We start from the raw sequence: 17,806 nt of genomic DNA, 5'->3' as shown, positions 1-17,806 counted from the left end.
TTTGCAAATCTTGCCTATGCATCACATACCGCATCCCGCATATCATACCATGTTTGCATCATGTTGTTTGCGCATTGCACGTGGTTGATTCTGTTCCGTTTGCTTGTTGTTCTTGTTTGGGTAGAGCCGGGAGAAGAGTTCATGAACGAGGAGCCCGTTGAGTTCGCTTACGAGGATCAAGTCAACTCTGACAACTTTGCAGGCAAGATGACCATACCCTCGAAATCACGTCTATCTTTGCTTGCTAGATGCTCGCTCTTTTGCTATGCCTATGCTACGATACCTACCACTTGCTTATCATGCCTCCCGTATTGCCATGTCAAACCTCTAACCCACCATGTCCTAGCAAACCGTTGTTTGGCTATGTTACCACTTTGCTCAGCCCCTCTTATAGCGTTGCTAGTTGCAGGTGAAGATTGGAGTTCGTTCCTTGTTGGAACATTGTTTATTGTTGGGATATCACCATATTATCTTGTTTATCTTAATGCACCTATATACTTGGTAAAGGGTGGAAGACTCGGCCTTTTGCCTAGTGTTTTGTTCCACTCTTGCCGCCCTAGTTTCCGTCATATCGATATTATGTTCCCGGATTTTGCGTTCCTTACGCGGTTGGGTTATAATGGGAACCCCTTGATAGTTCACCTTGAATAAAACTCCTCCAGCAATGCCCAACCTTGGTTTTACCATTTGCCACCTAGCCTCTTTTTCCCTTGGGTTTCCGGAGCCCAAGGGTCATCTTTATTAAACCCCCCGGGCCAGTGCTCCTCTGAGTGTTGGTCCAAAACAGAGCCACTTGCAGAGCCACCTCGGGGAAACTTGAGGGTTGGTTTTAGTTGTACGTAGTGTTCATCTGAGTGTGCCCTGAGAACGAGATATGTGCAGCTCCTATCGGGATTTGTCGGCACATTCGGGCGGTGTTGCTGGACTTGTTTTACCATTGTCAATGATGTCTTGTAACCGGGATGCCGAGTCTGATCGGATTGTCTTGGGAGAAGGAATATCCTTCGTTGACCGTGAGAGCTTGTGATGGTCTAAGTTGGGACTCCCCTGCAGGGATTTGAACTTTCGAAAGCCGTGCCCGCGGTTATGGGCAGATGGGAATTTGTTAATGTCCGGTTGTAGATAACTTGAAACTTAACTTAATTAAAATGCATCAACCACGTGTGTAACCGTGATGGTCTCTTCTCGGCGGAGTCCGGGAAGTGAACACGGTGTTGGAGTAATGCTTGACGTAGGTTGTTCTAGGATCACTTCTTGATCATAGTTGTTCGACCGTGCTTTTGCCTTCTCTTCTCGCTCTCTTTTGCGAATAGGTTAGCCACCATATATGCTAGTCGCTTGCTACAACTCCACATCATACCTTATCTTACCTATAAGCTTAAATAGTCTTGATCGCGAGGGTGCGAGATTGCTGAGTCCCCGTGACTCACAGATTACTTCCAAACCAGATGCAGGGACCGATGATACCATTCCAGACGATGCGCTTGAGCTCAAGTGGGAGTTCGATGAAGACTCTCGTCATTACTATGTGTCTGTCCCACATGATCAGTAGTGGTGCCCAGTTGGGGCGATCGGGGACCGTGTCGCATGTGGGGGTTGACCTTTATTTTGGTACCGTAGTCGGACCATGAGTGTATTGGATGATTGTAATGCTATTCATGTATTTGTGTGACGTGGCGAGTGTAAGCCAACTATGTATCTTTTCCGCTTTATTTATATTACATGGGTTGTTTGCGAAGATTACCTCACTTGCGACATTGCTTTCAATGCGGTTATGCCTCTAAGTCGTGCCTCGACACATAGGAGATATAGCCACATCGAGGGAGTTACATCCCGAGCCGGCGCTCTCTCGGGGAGAACGGCACGGCCGCCTATCGGGACGCGCGGGCAGCCGTTGGTCTCCTCCCTCGCCGCCGACGACAGCGTGAACGATGCGCCTACACCCCTGCCCCGGTCGAGGTTGTCCGGCCAGATTTGTGACCAGCCGTGAGCTGAGAGAGAGTGTGTCCACCTATGTGTTGCTTAGATCTGGAGAGCATGAGAGAGTTAACGAGAGGAACCCTAGTAAAGCAAGCGCTAAGGCTCCTGCTTTTATATATAGTGGAGTGATTTTATTGTACCAGCTTCAAAAAAATGCGCTCCTACATGTACCCGCGAGTGGGTGTGAGAGAACTAGTGCGTGCGTGCAGCGCTTCTCTTCGTCAGAGTACAATATACTATGCCCAAAGAACATTCGCCACAAGAGTAATAGTACAAGTGTGTGATGTGTGAGCTAAAATAAAAAGTGCGCGTCGTCTTTTGTTTTTTAGAAGTTCTGAGGGTAGGGTGTGAAGAGCACATATGTGCGTGACGTCTACCTGCAGATAGACGGTGGGTGCGACATGCGAGTCTGCGAGAGGACTCGGGAGAGTCGTGACTCGTGAGGGTGCGTGTGCGTGAGAGAGAGGGGGCACGTATCAATGCAATGCATGTGTCCGTAAATCATTATCCGACAAACGTTCGCCACAAGCCTTTTCCCGACGAACGCCGTAAGGACCGTTAGATCGGCATCCGACAGTGTCAGTTTTGCCATGTCATTTAACAGAACAGCCACTCCTCCTACACACAAATCTTCCACGTGAGTGTTAGCAACTGCCGTATGCTCCCTCCGTTCCGAAATGCAGTGCATATAGCTTTATTGAAAATTCGAACCTCGCAAACTTTTACCGAGTTTTCGTGTACCAAATTGCACATGTAGAATACCATGTATATATCATTTCATTCATCTTCGAGAGGTAACTATAAAGTTGGGTGAGGAGTCTATAAAGAAAGACCATCGTATCACCCGCAGCAATTTCAAGCATCCTTTAGTGTCGAGGAATATCATAGGAACTCTATATGATATGATTTTTATAGGATTTTTTTCCTTTAGAGCCAATTGGTTCATAGGAAAAATTCATATACTCCACATTTCAAAGGAAATAAACATGATATCATTTCTATAGCTTTAGAGCCACTTGGTTCATATGAATGGATTCCTATACTCCCTTAATTTCAAAGAAAAATAAACATTAGCGTATATTCAATAGAATAGTTCCTATGATATGAACCAAATTACATCTCTTTTCTAATCCCTCCTCATAGGAATTGAGAAACATGTCATATCTATATTCAATAGAAAAGTTCCTATGATGTGAACCAAATGACATCTCTTTTCCAATCCCTACTCATAGGAATTGAGATGCTCCATGTCATCTCTTTCCCTACAACTTCCATGTATACGTCTTCTATTCCTAAATAGATAGTACAACCCACTAGTAGCTTTTTTCCAAAACGTGCAACTATGGCACAAGAACTATATAGTGTGCCAATAACTTTGAAAGATGGTCGCTGGATGAAGCTAACCCGACAGTGCAGAGATAGGCAAATCCGAGCACTACTGGCCGTTGGATATCATCAACATTCCACCACATCTGCCACATGTACAATTTAGAAGACTCCATGGTTGAACTTAAGCATAATGCACAAACCTCAAAACACAAGCACTTCTCCTTTGTTCTAGAATCTTCTGTATCATAATTGATTATTATTTTCTAAATGAATTGCCATTATTTGTTTTTTACTTTATGATTTACTCCCTCCGTTCCAAAATAGATGACCCAACTTTGCACTAACTTTGTACAAAGTTAGTGCAAAGTTGGGTCATCTATTTTGGAACGGAGGGAGTACAATGCACAACCCCATGAATCTTAACTTTTTTATAAAACTTATTGATTTTGAATGAGATGAACTATAAGAACTAAGTGAACATCTACATCATGCATATATGACTCAAAGCTTTACATCCTATAGTGTGTATTTATTCATAATTTGGTTTCGAAATCTCATGCGTTCAATACATGTGTACCTTACTAGTTTTGAGTAGAGTAGAAAATTTCACGTGGCCCCGGGTATATCAAAATGCAGGGCCCATGCATCATTGCCTTTCGATCGAACCTACGTCCACAATTTTTTGTATGTACTATATCTCCACTGGTCCCCGAACCCAAAATGCCGCCTCGTTCCTGTAAAACCAAGTGGCCCACACATATTTAAGGCGTTGGCTCGAACCCGTTTACTACGACGTGGCCCCGCACGCCCTAGTACTCCTACAAACCCTACCGACACACTCATCATCGATTTTCTTCAAGAGGACGAGGGAGAAGCCGATTTGTAGTGGAGGCGCTTTCGAAAAAGAAGGATCTATAGTGGAAACCCCTACCCTAGGGTGCCCTAGGTAGCTGCCACACGCATCATTGTTTTCTCTTTTCTTTATGCTCTTGCGCCCTAGAGTGAAATGATGGTTGCTTCGTCCGTCCAGCTTAATGCGGGAAAGGTGGGGCTTTGTGATTTGACCCCTCGTCGCTCATTTTCTACTACTGTGGCGCTACGACCGGGGTGCCTCCAATTCCAACCGCTACTCCGAACTGTAATTTGGTGCATCGCACGTGGAACAAGACGGTGGATGAGCCACATGTCGGCCAAAGGGGTCCTGTTAAGTGTGTCGCCATTTCGTGTGTGGACTGACCCTGCTTGAGTTGCTACGCCAACACGACAGGAGCAGCCTACCACTTGGTTTTGCTCCTTGGTGAATCCCAACTATATTGATCTAAAAAGATACGTGTTGAACTACCCTCTCCGTCTCGGTTTTTTACTTTTAGGCGTCTCGGTTTATAGGGCCTGCGCGTAGTTCTAAGTCATCCATTTGACTAACTAAATATGAGTTACTATGTCACAAAAAGTATATCATTGGATTCTTAAGCGGATGTAGTTGTATTTAAAAGTCGAGGGCGGGGCTTTTCCTGCGCGGTAGGCGGCGGGGCAGTTCCGCCTAGTCGGTTCGACAGAGACGCGAGAAGACGAGGGAGTAGGCTGCTGCAAATGTAGGGCTGTGTGATTTGACAGCGAGTTACTGCTGGACAGGTGGGGCCCCATGATTTGACTTGCCATTATCATTTTAACTGTGGCGCTACGACCGGCGTGAGTCTCCCAGATTCCTGACCACCTCCATACAGGTGCCTCTCCCAATGCTCCACCATGTAGAGGCTGGCTCTTGCATGAGAGCCCACTTCTCCACTTTTTCCTTGCCTCTATTTCCTCCACATATGCAAAAATGCCATGTAAAGTGCACTAATGTACTTACTTTTACTTGCTCCTACAGGTGCTCAAGCTTGCCACATAAGCATAAAGTCTGATGTGGCAAGTTAATCAAGAAGAGAGAGACTAGTTTGGTGACCCAAGGAAGAAACGGTGCTAAGCGCGTGTACCTAGGTGAAAAGACAATTTTGAGTCTATAGCTAATTAAATGAAGCAAACTTAGCAACACTATTTCATTGGAAGAGGTCACTCCTTGGCAAATGCAATAAATACACGTGCTTAGCACCGTTTCTTCCTTGAGTACGAAGAAAGAGATGGAGAGGAGTAAAAAAATACACTTATAGCCAACCTTGTTGTAGTATGAGTGACTAAGTGATGACTATGTATGACATGCCAACATCAGATAGCCTAACGCACCGTGTTAAATCTCCAAGGGCGCGACCGCGCGAGCGACGCGACGGTCATGGTAGGCGCGACCATGATACGGGCTACTGGCAGCCCTTGGATCTGAGATCAAACGGTCGCACGCTAAGTTGCTGAAAATTTGCAGAATAACCCTCCAGGATAGGATATTCACCCATAGGTCTAGAATCACGCCATGCAACCATTCGATCTCAGATCCAAGGGCTCTCGGAAGCCCGTATCATGGGAGAATGGAAAGCCACTACCCTGTCGTTCGCACGCTGGCAGTTCGCTCCTACTCGTCCCTGCACGTCCTTCAATACTGCGGCGGTTCGCTCCTAGTCGTCCCGTCCATTCACATTACGGCAGTTCCACTAATCCTAACCCTCCTCCCAAATCCATGGCGTCCCAAATCTCCACGGTCGGCGGTGAGTACAAGGTTAGAACCATCACCGGCGATGAGTTCGGCGTCATCTACACCCGTTCTTCCACGACGGTGAAAGAATGTCTTTCTCGCTTCAGACGCATGTTCGAAGACTCAGATGATGAGTGGGTCGCTGGGGTAGATGTTGAGTACACCACAGTCCTGGGATGAGAGAAGGATCTAAAGGACAAAGAGAGGAAGAAGCCCGCCGTGATCCAGGTTTGCGTGCATGACTTATGCTTGGTCTACCACATATGCCATGCCGACGTTGAGTGGCAGGATTTTAAGGACTTCCTCGAGAGCAACCTAGTCAAATTCGTTACTGTAGACTTTGGTAACGAGAAAGATGTCCTGCATCAGATAGGCCTCGTTGTAGGCAACACCTTCGACCTCTAGAAGAATCGGCTGGTGTCCGCTCGTCAGCCTTCAATGCTGACCTTGGCAGGAGCCATGGTTCATCCTTCGTACGGTAAACTGGAGAAACCTCCATACACGTTTCATCGTCATGCATGACAGCGGAATGTACTAGATATAGATCACATCCACTATGCTGCAATGTATGGCTACCTTTGCTTCAATATCTACAAGGGTTGGATGAAGAGCAACAGCCAAGTGTGCGGTTCAAGCAAAGAAGTATCGGCCAAGAGGAAGAGGGACAAGGACGAAGTCGAGGACGTGGACGAGGACTCCGAGTAAGGTGGCAGTGTCGTTGCTCATGGTGGTTCTAATGCAATGTCTATCGGAATAGTTGCAAAGTTTAATTTCACGTGTGCTTAATTTAATTTGAGGGGTGTGTTGTGCTGAGCCCCCAGCAGAACTATGTTATGTTTCTTCTCGTTACTTTAACTCTTCAGTACGTACATACTAGTATTTCTTACATTTCATCTTTTAGTTGGTATAGTACTACCACTCGTTTCTTCACAATACATACATACAATATATATGGCCAACATCATATAGCCAGCAGTTTAGTTGTCAAAGAATTTCTGGGTGCTTAGTTTTGTCAAAGAATTCTAGGATGCTTAGAGGGTGCTTGGATCCAAGGGACTTATTTTAGTCTGACTAAAAATAGTCTCTTTAAGAGGCTAAAGTTCCAAGCACCCCTGAAAGAGGGGCTACAACTACTCTTGAGACTAAAAAAATTTAGTCAGGGGTACCCCTACTAAAATGTGGATTAGTCCTCTCTCTACTCATTTAACTCCTCTCCTTTAACACAGGCGAGTTCTGGATTGGAGGGTTTGGAGGATAATAAATGCTCATTAACTTGATTTTAGCCTTTTTAGTATTTGGATCCAAGCATGGGTGAGCCTAGCATGTTTTAGTCACACTACTTTTAGTCATGGGACTAAAACGTATCCAAGCACCCTCTTAGTTTTATTTGAGGGGTGGGTTGTGCTGGACACCATTATTGTGACTAGCCTTTTTAATAGTACTATATGCATAATTTGGCGACGAGCACTCTCTATATGTACCACCTTTTTTAATTTCAATTTTTGCTCCATGGCGCAATCCATCGATAGTACTGCTGTACAAAAGTATACATTTTTTAAAAGGCTAGAGTATTGTTCATCACATATATAGCCAGTTAAATTCTCAACCTAGAACGACGTGCATGCCATGTAGTAAACCAATACGGAGGAAGTATAGTAAAAATGAGGTGATTTTACCGAGCGATCGGCGGGGGAGCATGGCCTGTCATGCGGTCCCACGTGTCATGATGTACCAAGGCGATGCGCGTGTCCCTCTTGAGGCAGAAGCAATACTAGTACATGGTTTGAGATGATGGCGAACCGAAGTGTGAAATAATGGTTGCTTCGTCCGTCTGGGAAAGTGCGGCATTGTGATTTGACATCTCATTGCTCATTACTACTACTGGGCCGGTACGAGTGGGGTGCGTCCCCCTGCTGTTCTGCACTGTTATTTGGTGCTTGACATGTCGACCCGGTTGCTATATGTCCCACATGTCGGCGACAGGAAGTACAAAATTCATGAAAGGGAGCGTTGACGGAGGAGCATACTACAGAATTCATGAAAGGGAGCGACTTAGTTTTGGAAAAATCTATTTTTACGGAGTACGTACCCACTAGGGTTTATAGGGCTCATCTAAAAACATTCGTTTTTCCGTTTGATAAGTCTCAATTCTACTATACTAGTAGTAGTACCATTACATTTTGGATTTCGAGGTGCGTTAGATCACCCGACGCAAGCAGTGTCAAGAGGAAACTAACCAATGCATGTACAAGTTCATAGAAATTTAGTGGTCATCCATGCATTCGTTCTAATTAATGCCTCGGTAAACATAACTTCTTGAGAAAAACGAGCGTACTAATTACTTGTGCAAAATACGAAATTAATTCGACCACTCACCGTCTACCTTGGTTGGAGAGATTTTGAAATTGAGCCATAAACTGGAAAGGAGGGAGTAGTAACTTTTGTCTCGATTACTATTTGTGGCCTTGTATAGATGCAAAATGTATTTTTTTATAGTGGCCTTGTATAAGTAAATGGAGGGAGTACTAACCAAAGTACGTAGTAGGGACGAGTAAACGGAGGGAGTAGTAAAATTTTCTCCTCGTGCTGCGAGCCACCGCGCGCGTGGGCGAGGGAGCGGGCATAAGGCGTACTAGTAAGCAAGCTTCACCTCATCCTGCGAGCCACCGCGCCCGTGGGCAGGGGAGACGGCGTACTAAGCAAGCTTCTCCTCGTTCTGCGAGTTGACGGAACACATCAAAAGTACTCCAGTGTATAGAGCCTTGCATCTAAGGTAGGCCCCACATGGTTTGCCTCTTTTTTTAATTTAACATAACGCGTCAAGTCGCAATTTGTTTGTTCACCCGTGGTAGACGATCCTCCCTCCACCAAGTGGACAACCAGTACACGTGCCAAATTACCACGTGGGCTGCCTTTTTCGTACAGAAATGAGCTCCACCGTGTACCCGTGCGGGTGTGGTTGGGAAAGAGACGGGAGTACATGCGCCGTGCGTGCACCTCTTCTCTTCGTGCACGTCCCCCACCTACGTGGGTGTGTGTGAGAGAGATACAAACCTAGACATAATGCACCGTCCATCCCCATTCCTCCGCCCAGTCCGACCACCAGTCACCACCATGCCCCACTCCTCCTCACCTTATCTCTCATCTTTCTCCCTCCATTTTTATATACAAGGGGCAACTATCAAAATTACAATTTGCAGATATACAAGGCCACTAACACTAATCGATGCAATATTAATGGTGTTTGCCTCGTGGTACTAGCAAAGGAGAACATTAATTATCCCTTGCATGCATGCGGGAGTTTGTAAAAAAATGCATCTTGATGTTCCGTGCAATGCACGGGCATCTTGCTAGTCCATGAAAACAACACATGGCAAAATTCCACGGCTTGGGCGGCAACTGGCTCCGTCGGGCGAGGGGAGGAGGTGGATCAACGAGCTGCATAGCTCGTATCCGGCGGGCTACCCAGCCGTCTTGGATGCGGAATAACTACTCTTCGTAAGCCATTGTAAGAGTGGACAAAATGGTGGAGGAGATAGGGGAGCGGCTCGGTCATGAACGGACGTGTGTCCGGAGTGGGTTTCTCGGCTTCCACACGGGCGGGTTTCATGGAGGCGTTTGAATGCGGCACGGAGGCGTGTTTAGCCCGGCGTGCCGCGAGTGGCGCCCTCGACTCTGACCTAGGACACCACGCCGTTCTTCCACTGACATGTGGGCTCTTTGGGTGCATGGCATGCATGTCAGTGACCCAACGCAAGCAGCGCACAGGAGAGGAACCTTTGGTGGGCCAGGGCGGTCAGAAGCGGGCATTTCATAAACCGATGATTGTTCATTGAGTGTGATGTCATCTTTTTCATGTAGATAAGCCTACTATGTTGATAGCCCGTTCGATACGTTGTGATTCATAAAGACCGCTGCAAACATCAATGTTCTGCTTATCACAGATAAGATTGATTAATACCCGTAACAATCCATGTCCTTAACAAAGGGTGCATGCACGTATAGGTTGAACGTGTGTCTTGCGTCGTGTGCTATGTGCATGCAGGCGTGCGAGTGTTGCGTGCGTGCAAGGGTACGTTTCAGTGTTGCATGCATGGTTGTGTACGTGCGTGTGTTCGTGAGTGCATGTGTACGTGTCAGTGTTGCACGCCAGCATGCGTGCATGTGTACGTGTCAGTGTTGCACGCGTACATGCGTGCGTGTCTTGCATGCGTGCATGTGTACGTGTGGGGTGAGGCTACATGTCAGTCGACTAACTTTTTCATCTCTGGTCATTAGATTTTCCAGCCGTTGGATACGAAATCAAGGGCCTCCAGTTTATCATCAAACTCCACCCCCCCCTGAGCTGTCAGCCACCATCGGCCGAACCGCCCGCCCCCGCCGCCCGCGGCCGGCCCGCCCTCCCCGAAACCACTCATTTATTACCATTTTTGTCCTTCATATACGCGCTGACGGGTGGGCCCTATGGTAATGTGCGCTGCTGAATGTGGACCGTTTGACTGGTCAATTGATCGTGTTATCAACAAATTACGGAGTTGTATGGTGAGCCAGTGAGCATATGATCACCCTAAAATGTACTCTTATTTTATTAACACAGTACAGACTCAAACTACCATTTCTTTCTTTCATATACGGGCTGGCAGGTGGGCCCCACGGTTACGCGCCCTGATTGTGCAACACTAGTTGCGCCGCGTGGAACGTTTGACTGGTCAATTGATTGTGTCATCAACAAAATACGGAGTTGTACGGGTGAGACAGCGACTGTATAATCATGATATGTATTTGTTTAACACGGTACAGACGCAAGGGCTCATATATACGCGCAAGCACTCATCGCTATAAGCGCACACACGCGAACCCTACCCCTATGAGCACCTTCGAGAGAGTGGGCCAGCATATATGATCTTGAGATTTTACGAAGTCACCATAGGTGCCTCATAGTCGAGTGGAACGTCTCCTCCCACTGAACGTACGTTGCCGGAAAATACTGAAATTAACACAAGATAAATGCGAGCACCGGGACTTTAACCTTGGTGGGCTCGAGAAACCACTGTCCTCTAACCATCCAACCACATGTTGGTTAGCACGACAAAATGTATGTGGTGACCGTGATGAGCTTATTCTGAAGTCCAGTGACCATATCGTGCTTTCACTTCAAATACAATGACCGTAAGTGTCGTCAACAAAATACGGAGCATGCATCAAATGCAAAGTCCGTCAGTGTCATCAATAAAATGTGGAGATGTATCGTGAGCTAGATATCGTTGTACTATTGTATATGCTTATTTTCTTAGTGGCCGATTGCGTGTGTGGTGTGGTGGGCACATCATTTCTAGTTGTGGTGGGTCAACATGAAGACTCATGGGTCGGTTCCATCCTGCGCCACATATAGGTTGGACCAAGACGTGTTATACGAAGACCCATGTGGAGGACTCGGCGTACAACACGAAGCTACCAGAGTAACGGAGGACTCTATCCCCACTGGTGATAAGCCGACTATATATGATTTGTAACCCTAGGCCCTTAGTATGTTATACAAACTTGGGGGCTAGTTCGTCGATAGTATACACACACGCATAATGTCTGGTATTCACGTGTACTTTGTACACACCCCTATCACTAATATACAGTACCAGGAGTAGGCTCTTTCTTCAACTGCAATTGAATTCTAGCATGTGCATGTGTTTATTTCATATTATCGATCCATAGAGTGAGAGCATTTTGAAATACAGGCAATGGATGCTTTTGCAATTCATATATAAACATTAATTAGTGCACTCCATGTTGTTAGTGTGAAGCACTTTATACATTTGTCACTTGCATGGATACATTCCAAATTGCTAGCTACGAAATAGAATACATGTCGAATTCAACATAAAGGGGGTTTCGAAGATTCAAATTCATAGGAAGTGCATTCATTTATTTGAACCCGAGATAATGGCATTTGTAAATCAGATGTAAAAGGGGGCATCAATCTTTGTTGTGAGTTTGAACATGCTATATATATTCATACGCATATCTAACCTTTTTTTACAACCAAGGAGATTATATCTGGAACCATGCATGAACTGAGGTAAGTTGCATATTTTTCAATATATACTCATGTACAATGTATATTCAAATGTACCCCCTCCATTCCAAAATAATCGTAGCTTTAGGATTTTCAAGAGTAAAGATTTGTGAAGTTTCACAAATCCTGAAAGTTCAATTCAAGAGAACCGAAAACGTTAAATGCTTCTGCTCCCAAATATTGAGGGCTCCTTTGATTCAAAGGAATTGCATAGGATTTTTGGAGGATTTAAACCCTTAGGAATTTTTCCTGTGATGCTCGTTTGATTCGTAGGATTGGCATCCTTAGGAATTTTTCCATACGATCCATTTGTACTACATTTTGGAGGAAAATTTCTATCCACTCAAACCTCTTTGTAGAATTCCTTTGTTTTCCTATGCTATCAAACATTCTTTCAAATCATGTAGGATACTATGGGACATGTCACCCTATTCCTTCATTTTGACAATCCTGTGAATCAAAGAGGCCCTGAACGAAGCGCCAAATAGGCCTCTGGTCACCCGAAACCGCGCGAGACTAATGTTTTGGTGGTAGGAAATTACTGTCCTAACTCTGGCCCATGTAGCCTATCGGCCCGATGTCCAAAGGTCTAAATCGGGGTAGGTTTGTAACTTCACCAAGACGCCAGAGAAGCATTCATACGCCGTGGGCGCCTACCCATGCGCTCGGCCGAAATCTATCCCGCCCACATTTGGGACACCTGACATGACTGTCCTACCCCCAACCCGCAATATGTCCGAAATTTTAGATGGGGGGAAAGTTTGTAACTTTCCCCAAATTTCAAACAAGCGCGTCTCAAACCGAAACATTGTTCCCCCTTAGTTCCCTGCCTCCCTCTGTTTCCCCATTCATACTCCGTGGGCGCGAAAACGCCCTCTCTAGCAGCCGCGAAACCCCAGCCTCCTCCATCCTCCATCCCATAGCGGCCAATCCACCGCCGCCCTCCTCCATCACGCCGGAGCCGGTACCCCGATGTCGTCGTCCAACGCAACCGCAACCGCAACGCCCTCAAGGACTTAGCAGCTGAAGCCGAGGCAGAGCTGCCTCCACAACGCCGACGCCGACGTGCGCCGTACCAGAACCACTCCGACCACGCCGTCCTGCGCCTCACTGCTGCGGCTCCACTGTCGCAACCGTCCACCGCACCGGAGCTGTTCCCGCTACGCCGTCGTTCGCTGCCTCGGATCTGCTTCCCCGCCGCCGAGAGACGGCCACCGCACCACACTCAACAACTTGGCCATGGGTTCATCCAAGGCTGCACCCTCCTCCACAACTTCTGGTTTCCGGCAAACAACAAGAAGATCGTCGGAAAAACAGAAGGAGGACACAGCACTGCCAGCAGAAAGAGGTACTCCTCTTCCCTTATTCGTGCAAATCTTACGTCTCCGCTCACACCGTATTCATCCCACGAAAGAAACTAGTTGAGCGCTTCTTATTGCATCTTCTTCGTGATACTAAATGCACAAGGTTTCCTCCCTTTTACTATTTCACCTTTGCTAGAGGTCAGTAGCCCGCCTGGATTTCAAGTCAGGGTCAGTCGAACCGCAATTAAAAGAAGCAGCACCCGCTTAGGCGCGCGGAGCACCTAGTCCGCTTGTTCCCCGGGGAAGCGGCGCATCGGTGTCTATCATAGGGGTGTGGGGCGCAGGAGCTGCTTGTGCCCGATCTGGAGGTCGGCGGGGCATGAATGGATGTCCGGGGGGGCGGTGCCAAGCACGGCGGTGCGGTGAGGTCGAGGGGAGGGCGCAGGCAGGGGACGAATACTGGGCCGGTGGTCGCTGGCATTTCGAGGAAGATCGTCAACACTGACTCGCTGGAGGTAGATGAAGGCGATCTTCCCGTTCTTTGTACATCGTACGGTGCAGAAAAAATGGACTGGCCTATTTGCTTTCAGTCGACTGTTATTTTCATAGAATCCTGTAGTAATTTAGTGTGCCATGCATGTTGTAGAGCTATCATATGTCTCCCGTCATTTATTTCTCACCGACCTGCTATCTGCTACCTTTACACTGTACTAATTGTGGACACACTTCACCCATACTCACACTATTGTTTTTTTATGCATGGGTATTTCAGACTCTGACGCAGTGTTGATGAATGCAGAAAAGAAAAGACAGAAGTCACTCCAGTGTAATTCGAAGATAAGCACTAAGCGTTCCAGCGCTCTAACGGGTGCAGTGTCAGCAGTTGGAGACAATAAACTTAGCTCTGCAGTTGATGATCTCAATTGCCACACACAACCATTCCAGGTGCTTGCTTTAACTTCGCGCTGTCAAATGTGGTTGCATGTTGCATATGGTGTCTAGCTTGTATTGCTTCCAATTTGGTTAAATTGCATCTGCTTACTTTACACATTATACCTTTGATAATGACATGCCTTCCTGTTTTTGATACATACTATATATGTCTATTAACCATGTTCGTACATCAAACTAATGCTCTTTTGTATCCCTCGTCAATCACTTATGATGAGACAGTCACCCGGGTGGGTTTCTGTGAGACGCCATACTTGTATAAAGAGTGCAGTGTCATCCTTCCCACATGATTCTCAAGAAATAGCAAGGCTAAATGAACATAGTCAACGTAGCTCTCTAGTTGATCACCGCAATTCCCCCACACCACCATCACAGGTGCTTGCTCTTACTTGGCAGTGTGATATGTAGTGTTTGTCTTACATGAAAGTAGTGTTTGTCAGTATCATGCATCAGTGAGTTCTGAAGAGAAAATTTTATTCCTTTTTCTTGTGGGTTTGACTTGACAAGGCAAAATCAAGAAAGAGGAAGGAAAAGAGTAAGGAAGGCGATGACGGTGGTGCTCTGCAGCAATATAAACGGAGCATCTGTACCGATTCTCCTTGTACTGATAGTGCATTACAAGGTCCAAGTCTCCGCTCCCCTACTCCACCATCCAAGGTGCTTGCTCTAACTTGGCAGTGTGATATCTGGTTGCATGTTGCATATGGTGTCTAGCTCGTATTGCTCCTAATTAGTGTAAACTGCATCTGCTTAGCTTACACATGATACATGTGAATATGACACGCTTTCCTGTTTTTGGTACATACTATATCTTATGATAAGGCACTTTTCTTGTGTATCCCTCATCAATGCTCCTAATTTGTTAAATTGCATCTCCTTAGCTTACACATTATACATGTGAATATGACACGCCTTCCTGTTTTTGGTACATACTACATCTGCCTATCACACCATGTTCTTACATCAAACTACTGTTCTTATGTATCCTGCGTCTATCGCTTATGATGAGACAGTCACGCGCGTGGGTTAATATGAGACGCAATACTCTTATAAAGAATGCAATTTCATCCTCTCCACATGATTCTCAATAAACAGCAAGCCTAAATGAAGATATTGAACGTAGCTTTGTACCTGAAGACCGCACTTCCCCTACACCACCATCACAAGTGCTTGCTCTAACTTCGCAGTGTGATATGTGGTTGCATGTTGCATACGGTGTCTAGCTTGTAATGCTTCTAATTAGGGTAAATTGCATCTGCTTAGTTTACACACTATACCTGTGAATATGACATGCCTTCCTATTTTTGGTACACACTACATCTATGTGTTAACCTTGTTCTTACATGAAACTACCTCTCTTCTGTATCCTGCATCAATCACTTACGATGAGTCACCTTTATTCGTTGCATATTGCATATTATTTCTAGCCTGTTGCCATGTATTGCTTCTAATTTGGTCAAATACATTTGTTAGGGCACCCTTTTAATTTGGCAGAGAGATATTGGTTTCATCTTTCATATGGCTTCTAGCTTGCATCGATTCTAACAAGTTCAAGCACCTTGTGCTTAGTTTACACTTTATACATCATACATGTCAATATGTCACGCCGTCCTGTTTTTCATATATATTCCATCCTCCTATCATGCGGTTGCCTTACATGAAAGTAGTGTTCGTCAGTATCATGCATCAATGAGTTCTGAAGAGAAAATTTTATTCTTTTTTCTTGTGGGTTTGACTTGACAAGGCAAAATCAAGAAAGAGGAAGGAAAAGAGTAAGGAAGGTGATGATGGTGGTCCTCTGCAGCAACGTAAATGGAGCATCTGTACCGATTCTCCTTGTACTGATAGTGCATTACAAGGTCCAAGTCTCTGCTCCCCTACTCCACCATCCAAGGTGCTTGCTCTAACTTGGCAGTGTGATATCTGGTTGCATGTTGCATATGGTGTCTAGCTCGTATTGCTCCTAATTAGTGTAAACTGCGTCTGCTTAGCTTACACATGATACATGTGAATATGACACGCTTTCCTGTTTTTGGTACATACTATATCTGTCTATCACACCATGTTCTTACATGAAACTACTCTTCTTGTGTATCCTGCATCAGTCACTTATGATGGGACACCTTTAAGTTGGCAGTGTGATATTGGTTTGTGTCTTGAATATGATTTCTAGCATGTATTGCTTCTAGTTTGATGAACGCCACCTATAGCGAGACAGTTTTAACTTGGCAGAGTGATAATGACTGCACCTTCCATATGGTGTCTTGCAGTGTTCCTAATTTGTTGAAGTGCCTTATGCTTAGTTACCACATCATAGGTGTGAATATGTCAAGCCGTCCATTTTTTCGTACATTCCATCCTCGTATCATGACTTTGCCTTTCATCAGAGTAGTGTTCGTCAGTATCATGCATGAATGAGTTCTGAAGAGCGAATGATATTCATTTTTCTTGTCGGTATTGTCGTGGTTCTAACTCTGACAGTGATGTGGGGGGTAAGTATAGAGAGGCGAGGTCTTAGCTATGGAGAGGTTGTAAGGACGCAAGGTTTACGAGTTCAGGCCCTTCTCGGAAGAAGTAAAAGCCCTACGTCTCGGAGCCCGGAGGCGGTCGACTGAATTATGTGTGTATGAGTTACAGAGGTCCGAACCCTTGTCTCGAAGGAGGGGGGTGGCTTATATAGAGTGCGCCAGGACCCCGGCCAGCCCACGTTACAAAGGGTTCAATGTACATTAAGGTAGGGCGTTACTGATAACGCTAGTAATAAAGTGCTATGATGACCATAAAAGCTACTTAATGACCGACCGTTAGTGTGCGGAGTGACTTTAGGTCTCCTGGCCGTCGAGTGGTTGGATCTTGGTCGAGTAATTGCTTCTTGGTCGAATGTCTTCGAGTCTGTCGAGTGGAACACCTCCAAGTCGATTGAAAGGTGATTTATTCTAGAGGTGTCCTTGGGTAGGGCAGTTAGGACAGGTCCGTGACCCTACCCTAGGTACACAGCTTCATCATTAGCCCCCAAATGGATCGAGGTTTGAGTGGGGAAGGAGTTGAGGACTTCTCCGACTCGTTTTCTATGCCGTGAGCATATCTTGTTTCGGATCAACGGACCTGAGTGATGACAGAAACTCCCTTTTCAGTCGCCTTGATCCATTCTTAATTCTTCGCCGAGTGAGTTTCTTTACTTGTAAGGCTCCGAGTGACGGTGCGGAGGAGATCTTTGGTCTGACAAGTTATTTGCTGCCCGCGGATTTAGTGGGATCCGAATTTTGGGAAGCGCGCGGGACGGGGGAGGCCGCAGTAATCGGACGAGATAGAGCGGAGCCGCCTCGATCCCCGTGCCACCTTTTTCGCCACGTATCGCTCGTGCGGTCATTACGGGTTTTGACAGAGCCATCTGGGCCTACCTGTCAGCCACTCGGAAGCGGCCTCATATAAGGCGTTGGACCGGAGTCTCCCGAACAGTGCGCCCCATTATCTCTTCTCCTCCTCACGCCTCTTCTCTGCGCTCGCTCTCGCTCCAGCGCCACCGCGCCACACGCGTCTCGTCGGCGA

Source organism: Triticum urartu, chromosome 1A, assembly GCF_056163025.1.
Source record: "Triticum urartu cultivar PI428250 chromosome 1A, HENAU_Tu73, whole genome shotgun sequence".
In the NCBI taxonomy this organism is placed as follows: domain Eukaryota; kingdom Viridiplantae; phylum Streptophyta; class Magnoliopsida; order Poales; family Poaceae; genus Triticum; species Triticum urartu.
Note: the sequence above shows the minus strand (reverse complement) of the source record.